Source organism: Pezoporus occidentalis, unplaced genomic scaffold (assembly GCF_034315485.1).
Source record: "Pezoporus occidentalis ecotype Australia unplaced genomic scaffold, CSIRO_AGI_Poc_V1 ctg129, whole genome shotgun sequence".
NCBI classification, from domain to species: Eukaryota; Metazoa; Chordata; class Aves; order Psittaciformes; family Psittacidae; genus Pezoporus; species Pezoporus occidentalis.
Window position 1 is genome coordinate 2,054,118 of NW_026913092.1, and position 19,197 is coordinate 2,073,314.

The following is a 19,197-nucleotide window of genomic DNA, read 5'->3' on the forward strand; positions in this document are numbered from 1 at the left end:
CTACTCTTGGAGGATTGTGTCAGGCAGAGATGCTCTGTCTTGGGAGGCAGGGAGTCCTATGGAGAATCCTGTACAAGTAAGGAACTAATTCTTGTTCAGTTAGTCCAAAATCTGAAAATCGAGGAAGGAAAAAGGGAATCTTTTCACCTCTCTTGCTTCCTTGGATTAAGGCCCCAGCTGCAGGTGGAAGTCCCCCATGAGTCTGTGGCAGTTCTGCCTCTGCAGAGGTGTGAGCATATTGGTAGTAGACAGTGAAGGCGGGGTGGTGTGTGAAAGAAACTCCTAGTACAGTCCTCATTCCTAAAAGCTCTTGTGTGAAATGGGCAATGAATTATTGAGTGCTTGTGGCGGATATTTTATTTGGAATATGTTTTGTGCCAAATTCAACTGGCATCTCCATCAACACTGCAGACTGACTTTGCAGAATTTTTGGTGTATTTCTAGTCGTCATGATTTTTTCCTACAAATTAAATATTTTGGTATTTAGACACAACTTCTATTGTGATCTATTTGTGCATGTAGCCAGCCTCCTCCCCCCCCCCCCCCCCCCCCCCCCCAAAGGCTTATCATAGTCTGAGGTCAATTCATTTCCCCTCTTTGCTAGATTGATAAAATATTAAGACCTAATGAAGTAAAAAAGTCTTTTTCAACTCTCAGGACATGGAAAGGCTTTCTGGCAAAAAAGTATTCAGGAAATCTAAAAAAAAAAAGGTCTGATTTGATTTTACAATAGTATGTTTCAGGCAAAAATGCCTGGCTGTTTTTATGTAAAACAGATATCATGATTTTAAGTCTACCAAATTTATCTGTAACAAGTCAATGAAGCTTAGGGAAGCACGTGTTAACAAAAACAAAAATATTCCCCAAAATAAAGTCTTGAAACCCAAGAAAGAATTACACAATTTTTAAATAAGTACCTCCAAAATGCACTGTGGTCTACTGATACAGCCTTTAAAATGTTTGATGCTGCAAAAAAAATTGATATCTCAAGGGATGACAGTTTTTCATGCTACAGTATTTCACAGTGTCTAAAGACAACTTCTGTATTAACATAAAAAAGTTAATGTATTTTATGTTCATTAGAATTTTTACCTATCCCTTCCTCAAAGGTTGGATTATTTGTATTTGTTTTAATATGGTTGAAGTTAACATAAGTAGATGCTGCAGTGCTTACCTATCTCAGTTAATATGAAAAGTTCAGTACTGGAAGAAAGGTATTTTCAGATATGTCTTTGTTATTTTGGGATAATTTAACTATTGTTTCTGAATATTTATAAAACAGTTGTTTAACTTCTTCTTACAATAGTCTGTCAAATGATAATGATTTATTAATGTGGAGAAATAATGCACCCTTTTTTATAATAAACCAGTCAGCAGCCTAGAACTTACTTCAGCTTCCTCCAGACATTTTTAATAACAGCATTTAAAATCCTGTAGATGCTTCCAGAAGGTCAAGTAATCCACTTTTCTAAATCGTTATAATCTGCTTACCTTTAGCTTGTAATTAACTGTCACTATCATATATATGATCTGTCCTGTGACTGGTGAGGAGAGTGGGGCCCACTTTGTCTCCCATACCTCAGCAGCAGCAATGCCTGCTCCCAGCAGGCTGACAGAGATAGAGGTGCATGAAGCAAAGGAGAAACCATAGCTGTCTAGCTGTCAGGTATTAATTATTTTCTTTGAGTGGGCACAGCTGCATAGGGAAATAGGAGTTTGTAGATTTTTATGTGTGCATTTCTTTCTTGAAAGTGACTTTTTTAAGTAAGTAATACCTCACAGATGAGAATGCAAAGCATAGTGGCCACTTTCCATACTGATTGTGTCTGTACCAAAACAAAAACTTGCAGATTGAGTTAAGAAAATAAGGGTTATAAATCTTGGATGCGAGTTGATCATACTAATTTTTGAGAAGTCATTTACCTTAAGTGTCCAGTTAAGTGATTATGTCTGTTATATTTCTGAGAGATTTTGAATAAGTTTCAAAAATATGTCATCACCTGCAGTTTCTATCATGTTAGAACCAAGCTACCAGCATCTGTGCATATATTGCTTACACTACTTTCAGTAATAATAACAACAATTAAAAATTAAAAAATAGTACAGTGCCTATTCAGGTTAATAATGATGAATTACAACATGGCAGGCTACCAATTACTTTCAAATAGACGGTAAATAGAGATGATTCACCATAGCTCTGGTTTTGAGAGCCGCAGATTGAACTTCAGAAAGGAAAATTGTAAACTAAATGATGAAATTAGGTTGGAAGTGGGGAATCAAAGAAATGGTGTTTAATCTCTTCTTTCATGACACTCTTATCAGTGACTTTTATTAAACACTTAGAAACATATACTTAAAGTATTAAATATAAAAAAAAAAATTCTTGAAACTGCTCCACTGACAGAAGTAAGAAGAGTCAAACCTAACATTCAAATTCCCATTTCATCAGTACATTACTTAATGGTGCCTTTTCCTCTTCTGCTAGACTTTGATAATGAAAAACATATTTTGGTTTTGTGTGAGTACTAGAAATAGGACTTGCAATCATAAAATCTTTTGCTCCTCTCAGTTCCATGTAAGTGATTGAATAAAAAATTCAGCCTGCCTAGGAACAGTCTACAGCGATCCTAGCACCTGATTTTGTTGACTAAGGCTTCCAGAATGAAAGCTTGTTTTGCCCTGGGAATGCTAGTGGCCTCAACTGCCCAGCAAAAGTTTGAAACAATTAAAAGCTAAATGTAAGGTAAAATTTGTCACATAGTGACAGTTATTAGACTGTAAATCATGAGGGATAGAGATTATAACAGGTTATTAAAAGGATATATACTATGTTCTGCATAGGTAACAGAAGACAAAGGGATTGCAATTTCTTAACCCTTTACCACGACCTTTACTATCAATAAAACCATTGTATTGGAATTGTATATGTGATTTTTTTGAACTTACTGTGTTAGTGCATTTTCAGTTGGGTTTTTAAGGTTATTTTGTAAGACACTAATGCTGTGGTATTTTCAGTAAGTTACTTCAGAATAAAATAAAACAACAGCTTTATTAACAGCATCAAATATAAGCTGCTTACCTCTAAGTGGAAAGTCAGGTTTTCAACTGGAGATAAAGTTGCAAAATGCTGTTAAAGAATTTTAAGTTTTGTCATTATCAAACTGACCAAAACTGACATGCTTACCTTTTCTTTTATATTGCAGTGAAATGTAAACCTACTGAATTGGCAAAACAACAAACTACCATTTAGAAATAAATCTTTAGAGCTGGAAAATATGCATTGGCTATGTCTCATTGAACTCTCACCCGGCACGCACAAACTAAACTCAGAAACTAAGGTAGCTTTTGTGAGACCGCATCAACCTATCTGTGATGGATATTTCTCAGAGAAAAAGAGCTTGATGTATTTGAAAGGAGTTTTTACAGGCCTATGTATGATGTGCAGCTTGAGCACAGCTCAGTGCTAAGTTGGAGCTGCTAAAAAGAACTGAAAGGCTGCAGGACACTTGGCAAATAAACAATGGTCATTTCTTCAGCTGCAACAGGCACATAGATGTCCTGTTGGGTTGTTAGGGTTGAGGAAATAACATCATTCAGTCTTTACTGAGGATAAAATAAAATGTGAATTTTCTTAGAAAGCTGTATTTAGCTGAAGGACCATCCAGCTAACTAGACAGATGGACTACTTAAATTTCTTTTTTAGTGTGAACAATACAAAACAGTGATATAGAAGTCATTCTATAAACATTTTGAAAAGCAACTTATTTAGGAGGGTTCTGGGGTGAATTTTTTCCTTGCTATTTGTTTTCTTATTTTGTTTGGTTTTGCCAATGCTTCATGTATAAATCTACAAGGAAAAACACGCCTGAGGTTGACCCTTTATATGTTCTTCTATATTCTCAGCAAGAACAGGGGAAGTTATTTCTTATAATCTTATCCAATTTTATACTTCCAAATTCCTTAAGATCAGAAAAAAAACCACCCACAACAACAACAACAACAAAAAACAAAAACCCAAACCCACAAAAATCCAGACAAAAGAAAACATTGCTGTGCCAATGAAAAGTTGTGCTTCTGAATTACATGTAAGAATTTCTAAAAGGCTTTTGACTGGAATTATTTGGTATATTCTGAGGATATAAGTGGAAGAGATAGAAAGGGGAGAATAAGGGAGGAACTCTTACACTGAAGTGTAAACCCGGCTTGGCTGGGTTTTTACCAGCTGCCTGGTTTTGTTCCTAGTGTAGGATTTTCCTAATGTTCCTGATAAGGGTGCTAGGATGGAGCTAAGATCAAGCTAGCTGCCTAAGCATGGAATAATCCTCTTACATGATTGCATTATTGGACTGAAATTTTCATTTGTTTCCTTTAGAAATTTTTTAAGTTTAAAATGCAAATTCTAAAAAACATGCTTATGTTACTCATGTCTTGTTGCATTCCAGTATAAACAAAATAGAGTTCAAGTCTTAGTTTTGATTCATTTTGCTCTTCATGGTTTTCTACATTTGTGTTTGGGTCACAATTAAAGTCTCATCCAAAAATGTTCTTGTATATAGCTTGTCACTTATGAATGTATCACCTAATCTAGTTTGTACTTTACTATATATGAGAATGGTATCTTCTTGAGAATGCCAAGTGATTTGTTTCCATAGAACTTTAAGTGAATTCAGATTGTCAGGTATCATTATCGTTTAACAGTTAGTAGGACACAGTTGTGTTTTTAGGTAAATGAAACCAGCAATACTGTCATATGTATATATAATAAACAACTGAATAGAGAAGACTTTCAGAAAACGTAAGGCTCTTTAAGGATCTTAATTGCACTTCCTATAGCAAAAATATTGCATTGACAGCTTTTTTAATAAGTATGTATTGTGCCTTCTTCAAACTGTTAAAAACAGTGAAGAACAGCAAGTCTTCGATTACCACAAATAGGTTAGAGAGCACATTGAAAACATACCTTCAAACACAATATGCATAGCAGTATATCACATTCATTTTAAAACATAAACCAGATAAAAAACAAGGAAAATGAGATATTTGTATTATCTGATTAAAGATGTATGTTGTTTCTAATTAAAAAAAAAGTCTCTTATTCCAAGACAAAAGTAGACAAAGCTAGGAACTATTTTCTGAAAGGGGAAAGTTCACAATGAACTTCTTTGGCTTGTTTTGAAGTCTTGAGTCGATGGAATACTTTCTTTCTACTTACAGATTATTATATATAAAGTAAAAAAGCCAGAAAAATGCATGTGTATCTTTTAAAATATTGGTCTAGAGTATCAATCATACACATAACTATTTAATAAAATAACAAAATATCAAAATCATAAAGAGAAGAGTGATTTTTGGTAGGAGGCTTGCCAGACTGGCCAAGGAGGCTTTAAACTAGATGTGTTGGGGAAGGGGAGCATCATTCCACCCCAACACAACCAGTCAGTTGCCAGCAACTATAATAAATGCTCAGAGCAATGTAGAGATATTCCATCCGCTCCAGCCAATGAGCCAGCTTCATTTGGAGCTTGGCTCAGATGCCTCTATACAAATGCCCGTAGTATGGGGAACAAACAAGAGGAATTAGAGATGTGTGCACATCTATGGGGGTATGATATAATAGGCATCACAGAAACATGGTGGGATGGCTCCTATGACTGGAGTGTTGGAATGGAAGGTTACAGGCTCTTTAGGAAGGACAGGCCCGCAGGCGGGGAAGGGGAGTTACCTTTTATGTTAGGGATAGGCTGGAGCGTACGGAACTCTGTCTGGGGACAGGTGATCAGTCAACAGAGAGTTTGTGGGTCAGGGTTAAAGGGAGAAAAGCTATGGGGAACATTACTGTGGGGATCTGTTACAGACTGCCTGAGGAACCTGTGGATGAAGCACTCTATAGACAGATAGGAAAAGCCTCACGCTCACAGGCCCTTGTTCTTATGGGTGACTTCAACCACCCTGACATCTGTTGGAGTGACGGTACGGCCCATAACAAGCAATCCAGGAGGTTCCTTGATTGTGTGGAAGACAGCTTCCTTCTGCAAGTAATAGAGGAGCCGACAAGGAGAGGTGCCATGCTTGACATGGTGCTCACCAACAGGGAAGGGCTCATTGGAAATGTGATGCTTCAGGGCAGCCTTGATGCAGCAGTCACGAGATGGTCGAATTCTTGATCCTCAGGACAGTGAGAAGAGCATGCAGCAAGCTCACTGCCCTGGACTTCAAGAGAGCAGACTTTGGCCTCTTCAGGAACCTGCTTAGTAAGGTTTCATGGGATATAGCCCTAGAGGGCAGGGGGGCCCAAGACTTTTGGTTGATATTCAAGGATCACCTGCTAGAAGCTCAGGAGTGTTGCATCCCAACTAGAAGGAAGCACAGCAGGTAGGGCCAGGAGACCTCCTTGGATGGATAAGGAGCTCCTGAGGAAACTTAGAGGGAAAAAAGAGGTTTATAAAAAGTGGAAGCAAGGACAGACGGCCTGAGAAGAATACAGGGATGTTGTCCAGGAAGCTAGGGACCACGTTAGGAAATCTAAGGCCCAGTTAGAATTAAACTTGGCTAGGGATGTGAAAGATAACAGGAAGGGATTTTGTAGGTACACTGCAAATAAAAGACAAACATGAGAGAATGTGTGCCCTCTCTGGAAGCCATCAGGAGAACTGGCTACCCTGGATTTGGAGAAGGCTGAGGTTCTTAGTGACTTCTTTGCCTCGGTCTTCACTGGCAAAGGCTGTGACCACACCACCCAAGTCTTGGAAGGCAGATGCAGGGACTGTGAGAATGAAGACCTTGGGCCCACTGTAGGAAAGGATCTGGTTCGAGACCATCTTAAAAACCTAAACATACACAAGTCCATGGGACCTGATGAAATCCATCCTGGGGTCCTGAAGGAGCTAGCGAATGAAGTTGCTAAGCCACTGTCCATAATATTTGAAAAATCATGGAAGTCAGGTGAAGTTCCCAAGGACTGGAAAAAAAAAAGGAATATAACACCCATTTTCAAGAAGGGGAAATGGATGCCCCAGGGAATTACAGAGCAGTCAGTCTCACCTCTGTGCCTGGCAAAATCTTGGAGCACATTCTCCTGGCAGTCATGCTAAGGCACATGATCGTTGGTGACAGCCAGCATGGCTTCACTAAGGGGAAATCCTGACCAATTTGGTGGCCTTCTATGATGGGGCTACAGAATTAATGGACAGGGGTAGAGCAGTTGATGTCGTCTACCTGGACTTGTGCAAAGCATTCAACACTGTCCCGCACGACATCCCTGTCTCTAAATTGGAGAGACATCAGTTTGATGGATGGACCACTCAGAGGATAAATAACTGACTGTATGGCCGCACGCAAAGAGTTGTGGTCAATGGCTCAGTGTCTGGCTGGAGACCAGCAACGAATGGTGTCCCTCAGGGATCAGTGTTGGGACCGGTCTTATAGAATCATAGAATCATTGAATAGTTAGGGTTGGAATGGACCTTAAGATCATCTAGTTCCAATCCCCCTGCAATGGGCAGGGACACCTTACGCTAAATCATATCACCCAAGGCCTTGTCCAACCTGGTCTTGAACACTGCCAGGGATGGAGCATTCACAACCTCCCTGGGCAACCCATTCCAGTGCCTCACCATCTTTGTCACTGACATGGACAGTGGGATTGAGTGCGCCCTCAGCAAGTTTGCTGATGACACCAAGCTGTGTGGTTCAGCTGACACGCTGGAGAGAAGGAATGCCATCCAGAGGGACCCCGACACGCTTGTGAGGTGGGCAGATGTCAACCTTATGAAGTTTAACCATGACAAGTGCAAGGTTATCCACCTGGGTCAGAGCAATCCCAGGCACAGCTACAGGTTGGGCAAAGAACAGATTCAGAGCATCCCTGTGGAGAAGGACTTGGGGGTGCTGGTCTATGAGAAAATGAACATGAGCCAGCATTGTGCGCTTGCAGCCCAGAAAGCCAACCGTATCCTGGGCTGCATTAAAAGGAGCGTGACCAGCAGGTCGAAGGAGGTGATCCTGCCCCTCTACTCTGCTCTTGTGAGACCTCACCTGGAGTATTGTGTGCAGTTCTGGTGTCCTCAACATAAAAAGGACATGGAACTGTTGGAGCAAGTCCAGAGAAGAGCCACGAGGATGATCAGGGGACTGGAGCACCTTCCATATGAAGACAAGCTGAGGAAGTTGGGGCTGTTCAGCCTGGAGAAGAAAAGACTGCATGGAGACCTCATAGCAGCCTTCCAGTATCTGAAGGGGGGCTATAGGGATGCTGGGGAGGGACTCTTCATTAGGGACTGTAGTGACAGGACAAGGAGCAATGGGTTAAAACTTAAACGGGAAATTTAGATTGGATATAAGGAAGAAATTATTTACTGTTAGGGTGGTGAGGCACTGGAATAGGTTGCCCAGGGAAGTCGTGAATGCTCCATCCCTGGCAGTGTTCAAGACAAGGTTGGACAGAACCTTGGGTGATATGTTTTAGTGTGAGGTGTCCCTGCCCATGGCAGGGAGGTTGGGACTAGATGATCTTAAGATCCTTTCCAGCCCTAACTATTCTATGATTCTATTCTATGATTCTATAAATGAGCTCTGTTGTATGTCTTTTAATATTCAGGACAAATTCTGTTGCAAGAAGCTGGAGGAATCACATTGATATTAGTAGTTACTATTTTGGGTCGGTAATATTTTACCAGAAGGGAAAATGCTTTGCTTCAAATCAATGTCAAGTTTTGCAAGTGAATCCAAAACTATCTTAAGGCTGATTTTTTTTGTTTTTCTCAGTTATTTTCCTGGTATTTGGAATTTTAGTAAATGATGCAGCAAGGATATGAATTCACTAGATTTCAGAATTCAATTCTATAATATATGACTCGTGATCATTAAACTGCCTAATATTTCTTAATAACAGGAAAATCTCCCTTAAATCAGAAAGTTGCTAAGGAGAATTATATTTTTATAAGGTTGCATCACACTGTAGTGTATGTACCCTGCCTGTGTCTATATATTGTGTACATGCATGTGATATATATGTATACATATATATATAAACACTACATATTGGTAAATGTAACATGTGAAAATGAGGGATTTATAAAGATTGAACTAAATAGGATAGCTTAAGAAAATAAGAAAATAAACCAAGGATGATGATACATCGGTAAAGGACAAGTTACAGGAAGTCATCCTGGAAACAGAGATTGAAAAATGGCATTGTAATAACTTAAACTTACTCTAATATTCTATGAGATTAGCCATGTCAGGTCAGAAGAAAGTTACACTGAATTCAATACCTTAATTTTGACACCAATCTCTGGCAGACAGTGAAGAGGTGAGGGGCAACCATATTGTTATATTTGTCAAGTGTACTCATACTCTCCATTAGTCAGCTATTACTGTCTTTAGTCATTCTTCATGCTGTTTTTCTTTTTTTCTCCCATAAATTAGGAGAAATGTTTTGAGCCTATGTCAACTGAGGCAATCCTTTATGTGCATTTGCAGAGCTCAGCTGTGAGCAAAATGATAACATAGGTCCTGTTTTGAACTTCCAGTCTGATGATTTCAGGCCTTTAATTACATTTTTGTTTAATGGCAAACAATAAACTCTCATTCCTTATTCACCTTCTTAGCATTTATGATTTCACAGATTTCTGTTACATGTCTGAGATTTTAACGTCAGTTCTTGTACAAAAGTGTTTGCATATCTTTGCGAATCCTTGCTTCCCTTCTTTTTTTTTCTTTTCAAATATAATTTCACTTTTGGGAATATGAGGACCAGAACTATGTTACTCTCTCTTCCTTATTGTTGTTAAATATTTTGGGTTTATATTTTCCTCTTTAGGGTTTTTTTTACTCTTTAATATTTAGATAACATTTTCATAGAACTCTTCATTATAGTTGCAAGATCTTTGTCTAAGTAGTAAGGTTAACAGCTAGTAGTTACTACCAGTAGTGACTCCTCCTCAGTGTTAACAGGAAAAAAAAAAAAAATCAGGGTTGTTTTCTCCAGTGTGCATCATTTTATTATTTTCAGTATTGGTTATCTATTGTACTATCAAGTACTGTCTGAACCTCTTGGCACTTCTTTCAACATTCTGAGTACTCATTTAATAATAAAAAAAAAATTAATCCTGCTTATTTAAGCTTTAAATACATGGCTCAGAATTTAAAAAAAAAAAAAAAGGCATTTCCAGTTAGTATTTTAACTCTGCCATTGTCAAATCTTTCACATCCATTTCCTAGAAGGTAATCATCCACAAAATATTAATCCTCCCCACCACTGGCTACCCTTGTAAGTATAAAATTGTAGAGTGAAATAACTGAAGGATTGTATGTAATTCTCTATATTTTAAAGGAAAGAAAGCAAAATAGAACAGACTAGTCTATTATTATAGACTAATAGACTAATCTAGTCTATTATTCTCTCTTTGGTACTGTAATGCAAACGTTTCAGAGAGTACTGCAGCAGGCATACTCCCAGCAACTCATTTGGAGAGTTGTATTTCTTTTTATAGTTGTTACACTTCACAGCTTGAAATAAGAAGCTTCAATCATTTATCCTTCAAGCCATTGCAATGCTCTTCAGGGCACAAGGTGACAAGAGCAAAGAGATGTTTTAAGGAGACAGATTACTCCATTGTTTTCCACCATGGGTACGTTGCATCTTCTGATGTATGTGGACTTGTCCAGTGTTAAAGACAGAGTGCTGAAATAATCACAGGTCTGATCCAGCATAGCATTTCCTGTAAGATAGCAGATGAGCCAGTGTATGTACAACCTTTTCCATTTGTAGTACATAACTGCAGATGAAAACATGTAGTAATGCATATCAAAAAGTCAATTAACTGCACTTGTAAGTCTTTTTATACCTTATACTGGTTTATGTACTGATATAAGCTTTACAAGTACTCATTAATCATTTTTTTTTGCTGGAAGTCAAGGTTGTCATTTCTTCTATTTTTACACAACTTTGTTATGAGAAAATACAATTATCATTATAAATATTTTCTTTGTCTTTGTGGAATGGAGAAGACAACTGCGAAAAGGAATTGCAGATTGCTTTCACCATTTCTTTAATTTAAAAGTGCTGGTCTAATAACTGAAAATAAGTGTTCTTTGACTACAAAATATTAAAAAAAAATAATTAAAATTGAGACAGTTCATTTTTTTTTTTTGCTCCATCTTAAGTAAATCTCTGTTCTGCGTTCAGTAAGTCATTTGCCCCTGCTTGGCAACTAAAAATGGGGACAGTTCTGTCTAATTCGATGAGGTTGCATGAAGTATACACAAAGCCACTAATCACACTAGTGATCATCTGATTAAAGATATTAGGCTAATGATTGTCCTAATACAACATGGTTTTCTCTGTCAAAATCCTCAACTGTTCTTATTTAGACTGCTTCAGAAGAGGCAAATTTAACCTAATATACAAATATGTATTGACAGCTTACATGTATTTGGGAATGTACTATGAATCAGATTCAAAGTGTTTGAAATTATATTGACTCCTCTGCTGACTTTTTTAATTGTTTTATATGCTCATAGTCTTATAGAGTTAAGTCCAAAAAAGACCATTAGGTCATTTCATCTATTTGTAAGCCCTATATCAAGATACTCCTTTAAGGAACCCTTAAAATTTTATCTGACCACAAGATGACTTGTGGATTGGTTAGTATGCATTTACTTAAAGTCCAGTTCAGAATTCAAGCCATCAGGAGAGAATTTGCTTTTTTCCATGGAATGGATATTATAAAACCTCTTACAGTCAAGGTTGACTGTCTTTGATTTTGATTACACAATATGATAATTATTATTAAGAGTGCATTATTTTATAACATACTGTAACTAGCCTTATCTCTGTGTTCTCTAGATTTAAAGATTCCTGTGAGTCCACTGAAGACAGATATAATAGGAATTACTTCTTCTCTATAAAGTGCAGAAAAGAAAAGCATATCCAACATGAACAAATGTTCACAATTTGGCACTGAAAGGTAGCCTAGCAATCAAGACCAATTCAAAGTCTTGATAATCAACTCTGTGTGCACAAATTACCAAATATTGCATAAATTTCTCTGTTGGTGAAGAAATACATTGAAATTCTGCTCTCACCTATATGTATGCAAGGAGAGAACATGTCTGTGTATGAGATTTCTATAGAAAGGGGTATCTACTGTGATGTCCTTCTGTACATAGAGCAGAATAAGCAGCACAGCTTAAAGTAACAAACACATGTCAGATGAAGAAAAAAAAAACATCCTGGGGGAAAAAAAGAAAAATAAAAGGAAAGGAAAATTTTGTCCTGCTGTTTCAGTCCTAATTTTTTTTTATAAATGTTCACGAGAATGCTTCGGCTTTTAGCAGATTTTGCATTAAAGCCCACAGTCAGAACTGCAGGGATATTTTTCATGGCATTATGCTGTTAAGGGCACAGACAGAAAATTCATTGTAAAATTCATTGTTTTCCAAAATTTCTGACTCAACAGTATTAAGAGGGCATTCAAAACATTCAAAACTCTCAAATGATGCTGTAAACGGTCTGGTGGAGGGGCTGGGAGCATAAGGGAATATCTCCCACATGGGCTGACCACCCGAGGAGGAAAAAAAAAGATGAATAATTGTTAAACCCATCTATTATGTACTTCCCAAGGTATAGAGGTGGTGACCACACTGGGAACGCAAGCCAGGTCAGTTTCATGATCAATGATTCTATTGTATTACAAGTCATTACCATAAAGTACAATGAAACAAGAAACTTAGCACAAGACCCTCAGTCGATAAACACTAACACAGCAAATACTGGCTGTAAGGTAGACATGCTGGAACTGTGAGATCAAGAGCAACAACCTTGAGAGCCAATAAATCAGCATTGTGACAAGTGACTATTAATCCAAAATAATAAATGCTTATCACAACAACGATTAGACACACTCTGGTCAGATCTGTTGTTATCTCAACCCTTCGTGCCCCACACTGGGAGCCAAAAAGAACTGTCATGGTTTAAGCCCAGCCAGTACCTGAGTGCCACTCAACCGTTTGCTCACTCTCCCCCCCTTCCTTCCCCCGTTCCCAGAGGGATGGGGAGGAAAATCAAAAGAATGCAACTCCCACGGGTTGAGATAAGAACAGTCCAGTAACTAAGGTATAACACAAAACCACTACTGCTACCACCAATAATAATAATAATAAGGGAAATAACGAGGCAAGAGAATACAGCCACTCACCACCCACCGACCGATACCCACCCTGACCCAAGCGGTGATCTAGCCTTTCCGAGTAACTTTCCCCAGTTTTATATCCTGGGCATGATGTGCTGTGGTATGGAATGCCTCTTTGGTTAGTTTGGGTCAGGTGTCCTGTCTCTGCCTCCTCCCTGGCAGAGTATGAGGCTCAGAAAGTCCTTGGTCAGGGTAAACATTACTAAGCAGCAACTAAAAACATCGGTGTTATCAGCGCTGCTCACAGGCTGAAAATCAAAAAACAGAGAGCTGCACCAGCTACTAAGAAGGAGAAAAATGACTGCTACTGCTGAACCCAGGACAATACAGAGTGTGCTTTTCCTCCAGATTCTTCCTCCCTTTGTCAGGGCATACCAAGTTTCCAAGCTTTTATTCTATTTTTTTTCTTTGTATGTTTATTACTGGAATTCCTTATGCGCTTGGAGACTCTGCAAAGCTTCTTATAATTGTTTTCATCTATTTTGATGATTCTTAAATTTCCATATATATATATATATTTGCTTTTTTTCAAGGATTTTCCAAGAAAATGAGCTCTTTTTGATGATTCGTCATGTCCTTCATTCATTGTGCTTTCCAGCTTGCCCTCTTGGATGAATGTATACTGTGACTGCAGAAGTTTGTGTGTGAATATACAAATACGTATGTGTATATGCACACATATGCAAGTGTATGCATATTTTTGGATATGTATACATAATCATGTATATGCATAACATATTTCAAATATGCATTTGTGGATATTCACAATAGCATATTTAGGCATATAAGGAGGCACACAGATCCCAGCTGGCTGAGTGGCTAGCTCTGTAAGGGTATACTGGAGCATGATTTTCTTTCTGTGTTCTTTTCAAGGACTCCAGCATTTCATGGCACATACAGAAGTCAAATGCACAGTAGTATCTGTTCCACAGTATGACAAAGCAGTTTTTGTCTTCTGCAAATTGAAGTTCATTACATTAGTGCTGATGTTCTCCTAGCAGGTGGTCGATGTTAATTATTTTTTGCTTCTGTGTAATGAAAGCTGCTACATATTCATTTCAATTCTGTTACAGAGCTCTGAAGTTCTGACAAGCTGTGAGCAGTTCTTCAATCAGGTAAACTTATGAACAGCTTCATACTAGTCGGAATCATCATGTCCTGACTAACCTGGATTTCTCACAACTTGTCTCTGTGTTTGCCTCATACACAGCGGTTAGGTTGTCCTTTTCCTTTCTGAATTTTTAGAACTTGTTGCAGAAGACAGATGTACAAACTTCACTTGTTCACTTGTTTCCAAATGCTGTTTCCAAATGTTGGATAAGCTGATTTTTTTTTTTAATGGGTGAACTCACAAGCTAATTCACATTGATCTGATACTTGGACCATGTCCACATGAGCAGCCTACCTTGTCCAAGTTAGCATGAAGTGTCTAGTCTGATCAAGCTGAGCTCTGTTGCCCTGTGAATAACAGCCCTGCTCTCAAGACTAGGGTGTGGGCTGCCGGTATCATTCAGAAGGACATGAAACTACCTGGTCATAAATGTTGAATAAAGTGCTTCTTAAGCAGATTTTATATGCAGACTATTCAGATGAGAAAAACCCAGAATGTGATGTTACATGAAAAATCTCTTTCAACTCTTCCACCTGCTGTGGTGCTCAAATTCCCAATTTCACTTCCAGGAGTCTGCCATAACTTTAATATATTTTACACATGTATTTATTTATGAGTTTATATATATATACCTTACTGCTAGCTCTGACTCTATTGAAAAATAGTTTTAGTTGTTTAGGTATTAAAATTTTTTTGTAAAATTATAAATCTTCTTCCAAAGCCTTTGTTTATCTTAAAGATCATTAAAGGAACAGTAACTTACTGTGTGCTCATAGTACACTAGTAACTAAATCTGTTAAGAAACATCAGAGCCATGCCCATAGAAGTATCCCTTTGTGCCTACAGAGCGTTTCATCTACTGTGTGCACGTACATTGCCAGTGATATGTGTGGATATAGAATCAAAATATTGAAACACAATGCATATGGAAAAGAGTGCTGAAAAAATTAATTTCATACCCCTCCAGATAATAAGTCATCAGAATCCATTTTTGTGTTGGAAATCAGGAAGCTGTGGAGCTGTGTTGGAAATCAGGAAGCTGTGGAGCTGCCACTGTTTACCAGAATTGGTTATCTGGACTTACACAGTACTGTGTGTATTAGGTAGGTAGAAATTTGTTGTCAATAATATGAAAACGCAATGACAAGTTTAATGAGAAGGAAGCATGTAAAAACAGATTGCAATCTAGAGATAAAATTAGTCCTCTCAAAAAGAAGTTTGAGTTGTATGACTTGTTCATTAAAGCACAGAATGACAGACTCACAGACAAGCTGAGGCTGGAAGGCACCTCTGCAGATCATCTAGTCCAAGCCTTTGCTTAGAGCAGGGTCAGCTACACCAGGTTAGTCAGGGCTGTGTCCAGTTCAGTTTTGAATATCTCCAAGAATGGAGACTCCACACCTCCTCTGGGCAACCTGTTCCTGTGTGTGACCACCCTCATAGTGAAGAAGTTTTTTCTTATGTTTAAGTGAAATTTCCTGTGTTTCAGTTTGTGCCCATTGCCTCTCATCCTTCCACCAAGTGTCACTGAGAGGAGTCTGCCTCTGTCCTCTTTGCTCCTCCTATCAACAGTTTATGATCCCTCTGAGCCTTCTCTTTTCCAGACTGAGAAGTCCCAGCTCCCTCAGACTTCTTTTGCTCCATATCCTGAACCCCTTTGCTGGACTCATTCAAGTATGAGTGAATACTTGTACTCTTGTACTGTACTGTTCACTCTTTTACTGAGGAGTTTAGCACTGGACTCAGCACTCCAGATGTGTCTCACTAATGCTGAGTAGAGAAGAAGGGTCACCTCTCTTAACCTGCTGTCAACACTCTGCCTCATGCAGCCCCAGATGCCGTTAGCCTTTTTTGCCTCTGAGGCACACTACTAGCTCATGTCCATCTTGGTGTCCATCAGGATACCCAGGGCATACCCTGTGTATCAGGCGTACATTGGGCATATACTGGGACCTGGGGTTATTCCTCTCCATGTTCGGAACTTGGCGTTTCACTTAGTTGAGCTTTGTGAAACTCTTGGCCCTTTTCGTCACCCTGTTGAGGTTCTCCTGAATAACAGCACACCAATATGGTGCATCAGCTACTTTTCCCAGTTTTGTATCATCTGTAAACTCACAGAGGGTGTACTTACCATAATGACATCATTATAGTGATAACATTGAACTGTATTGGCACTAGTATACTTTCCTGAAGGAAGGTCTGTGTGATGATGTGGAACTGACATTTGTTGCTTGTGAAACAAAAAAAATAATATTCAGACCATTATATTGCAAATAATATGCCTCTGTCTTGGTTGTCAGATCTACATGAGGTTTTTGAGTTTTCTGCCATTTCCATTTTTTGCCATTTTTGAGAAAGCTCTTCTTCCCCATCAGTGAAAACAAAATACTGTCTGCAAATCATGAACTAGTAATTTTTGAACAAATTATGGTGTTACTGATCTTTATGAAAATTCAAAATAATATTCTTCATGGTCTTTGTGTTGGACTTAGTTTAGAGTTTCTAGGATTCATGTGTTCTTTATCTCAGACTTTTAACCAAAGCTATAAAATTTAGAAATGTTAGCTTTGAAAATAGAAGATCAGATTTTCATAATTTCATTTTCTTTTCTTTTTTTTTTATTATGATCATTTTCATCACTGGAACAAGTGAAAACAATTTTGTTCACTATTGATTGCATGCAGGATTCCTTTTTATTTCTCTGGTTCTGGAGTGCATTGGTTGATTTTAGGATTTTGTTTTTTCCTTAATAATTTGATCTTGATCCCCTTTTAACTCAGCAGCATGCAGCAGTCAATGAGTTTTCACTAGATGGTCATCTAAAAGTCACATTGTTGTCAAATTATAGTTTGTGTTACTCTTCAGAGCTCAGTGGTCACCCTATTTTTAGTTTAAAAGCCTTTTATATTTACTTTGCTCAGTTCTGCAAGGTTCTGTAGTTGTTTTGGTGAATGGGTTCCTTGAGGACCCAGGAGGAGGGAGCATTTAGCATTTATTTGATCAATTGTCTCTTTCCACCATTTATAAATGTGCATTAATACTATTCTCCTGTACCATTCCAAGCACAGTGAGCCAATTTGACCTTTTCTTTTTTGTGTTGCATGATTATTGTGAGGCTTCTTTGCACTAAGAAACTTTTTCTAACGACCCTCTTTCTTATTTTATGCCAGTTGTGCTGTCATGTAGGAAGCAAGTACACATACCCAGAGGCAAAAGTTCAATGATGTTTCAGTAGTGAAACTTCTTTATGCTACCCTCTAGAGCTCTTGTATTGGACTAAAATTTAGCTTCTATATTCTCTAATTACTTTTCTTACTTTTGTTTATATTGTATACTTGGAAATCAAACATCAGCAAAGATTTCTGCACATGTCAAAGGTGACAATGTGCTAAACAATAAGGTAATAGTGAGAGAGTGACTACAGAAATCTAAGAAAGTATTATGTATATCTGTAAACACTGCTAATACAGCATCATTAGATGTTTTAGTATCAAGCTTCAAATAAGCCCTGTGCCTTGCGATGCCCACATGAGCGTTTTTTTACAGAAACTATTTCACCTGCATCTATTATCCACGTACACAGTGTATTACTGATTTATTGTATTTATGACTTATGGCCAGGTAGGATCCAACTGCTTAAGGAAACAAATCATATTGAGAAATTGCCACTGTAATGCTTCACATATATTTGGTGATTATGTATCTGCAAGCATACTTAAATCAGCATACAATCAGTATTTAGGCTTCTATTAGCATCTAAAAGAAGAGACCCTAATAATCTTGCTTCTTCAGGAAGAGAGGACATTTAGGGTGATCAAGTCCAATTCTTTTGAACTCTTGGTTATTACACCTTTAGCAATTGGTAAAGGTCTATCTTAGTTTTGTCATCTACCTGCCCTACTAAAACTGGGCCAAAATCACGCTTCTGTCTTCCTGGCTATTTGGATCCACTGTAGCCATTTCACTCTGTTTTCATAGATATGGTATGAGTATTTTTTTCTTGGGTGATCACTCAGCATTTCAAACATTAATAAAGTTTGAAAGTAATTTTCAATAAATGCATGACCCCATTTACATGTAAATCCAAACGTTATCCCTGCTTGCATCTAATCTCTAGTTCAGCTTCCTTTTCTACCCTTCCACCTACAGGTTGTTACTGGAGACTGGTCTCTTCATAGCCTGTGCAATGAGAAAGATCTGCAGGGCTTGCATAATAATTATTTTTCCAAGTAGTTCAGTATGATTACAGTTTGGATTAAACCTCAGGAGTACCATTCAGCAATGGCAACTGATCCATAAAGATCTATTATGAAGGATCTATATAAATAGTGCAGTGTACTGGCTTCATAGAAAAAAAAAAAACAAAACCCTACAAACTACTTTCATCAAACCATGTACAGCAGTGTTTATTGGGTCGTGATTTCTGGATCAGTGGTGGTCCATAAGCTTTCAGAAGAAGTGCAGCAAAATGCTTTTTTTTTTTTTTTTTTGCAAGTACATAATATGCATTTAAGAAGACAGATAAAGCAAACACAGGTATATGGAATAAATACAGGAACACTGAAAAAGTGTATTCAATGCAGCAGGAATTAAAACTCTGTGGCATTATTTCATATTATGGATGAGTGGATGGATGGATGGATGGATGGATGTGTGTATTTGCATATATAGTTGTGTGTACGCATGTACTAGAGATCCATGTGTATGTGTGTTTCTATATTTAAACTCAGTATCCTTCAAATCTGAAAAGTCAAACTAGATGTTCCTAATTATTCCTTCCACCTCTAATACAGCATGTAAGTGCTGTAATGAGGAAACTCATGAACTCTGCATACCACAAGCAATATCAATGGCTGACAAATTTATATAGCTTCTCTGAGTCTTCATTACTTC

General features: G+C 37.9%; 1 protein-coding gene across 3 annotated transcripts in view; it reads left to right on the forward strand.

Moving 5' to 3' along the window:
• The window catches only part of IL1RAPL1 (interleukin 1 receptor accessory protein like 1), a 723,738-nt gene that overhangs the window by 287,856 nt on the left and 416,685 nt on the right, over positions 1–19,197 (forward strand). Inside the window, exon 3 of one of the 3 annotated variants that reach the window (XM_062608066.1) lies at positions 14,267–14,308. The exons of the other annotated variants lie outside the window; for them this stretch is intronic. The gene's annotated coding sequence lies outside the window, so the exon portion shown is untranslated. The remainder of the gene's footprint in view (positions 1–14,266; positions 14,309–19,197) is intronic. 3 annotated transcript variants of the gene reach the window in all.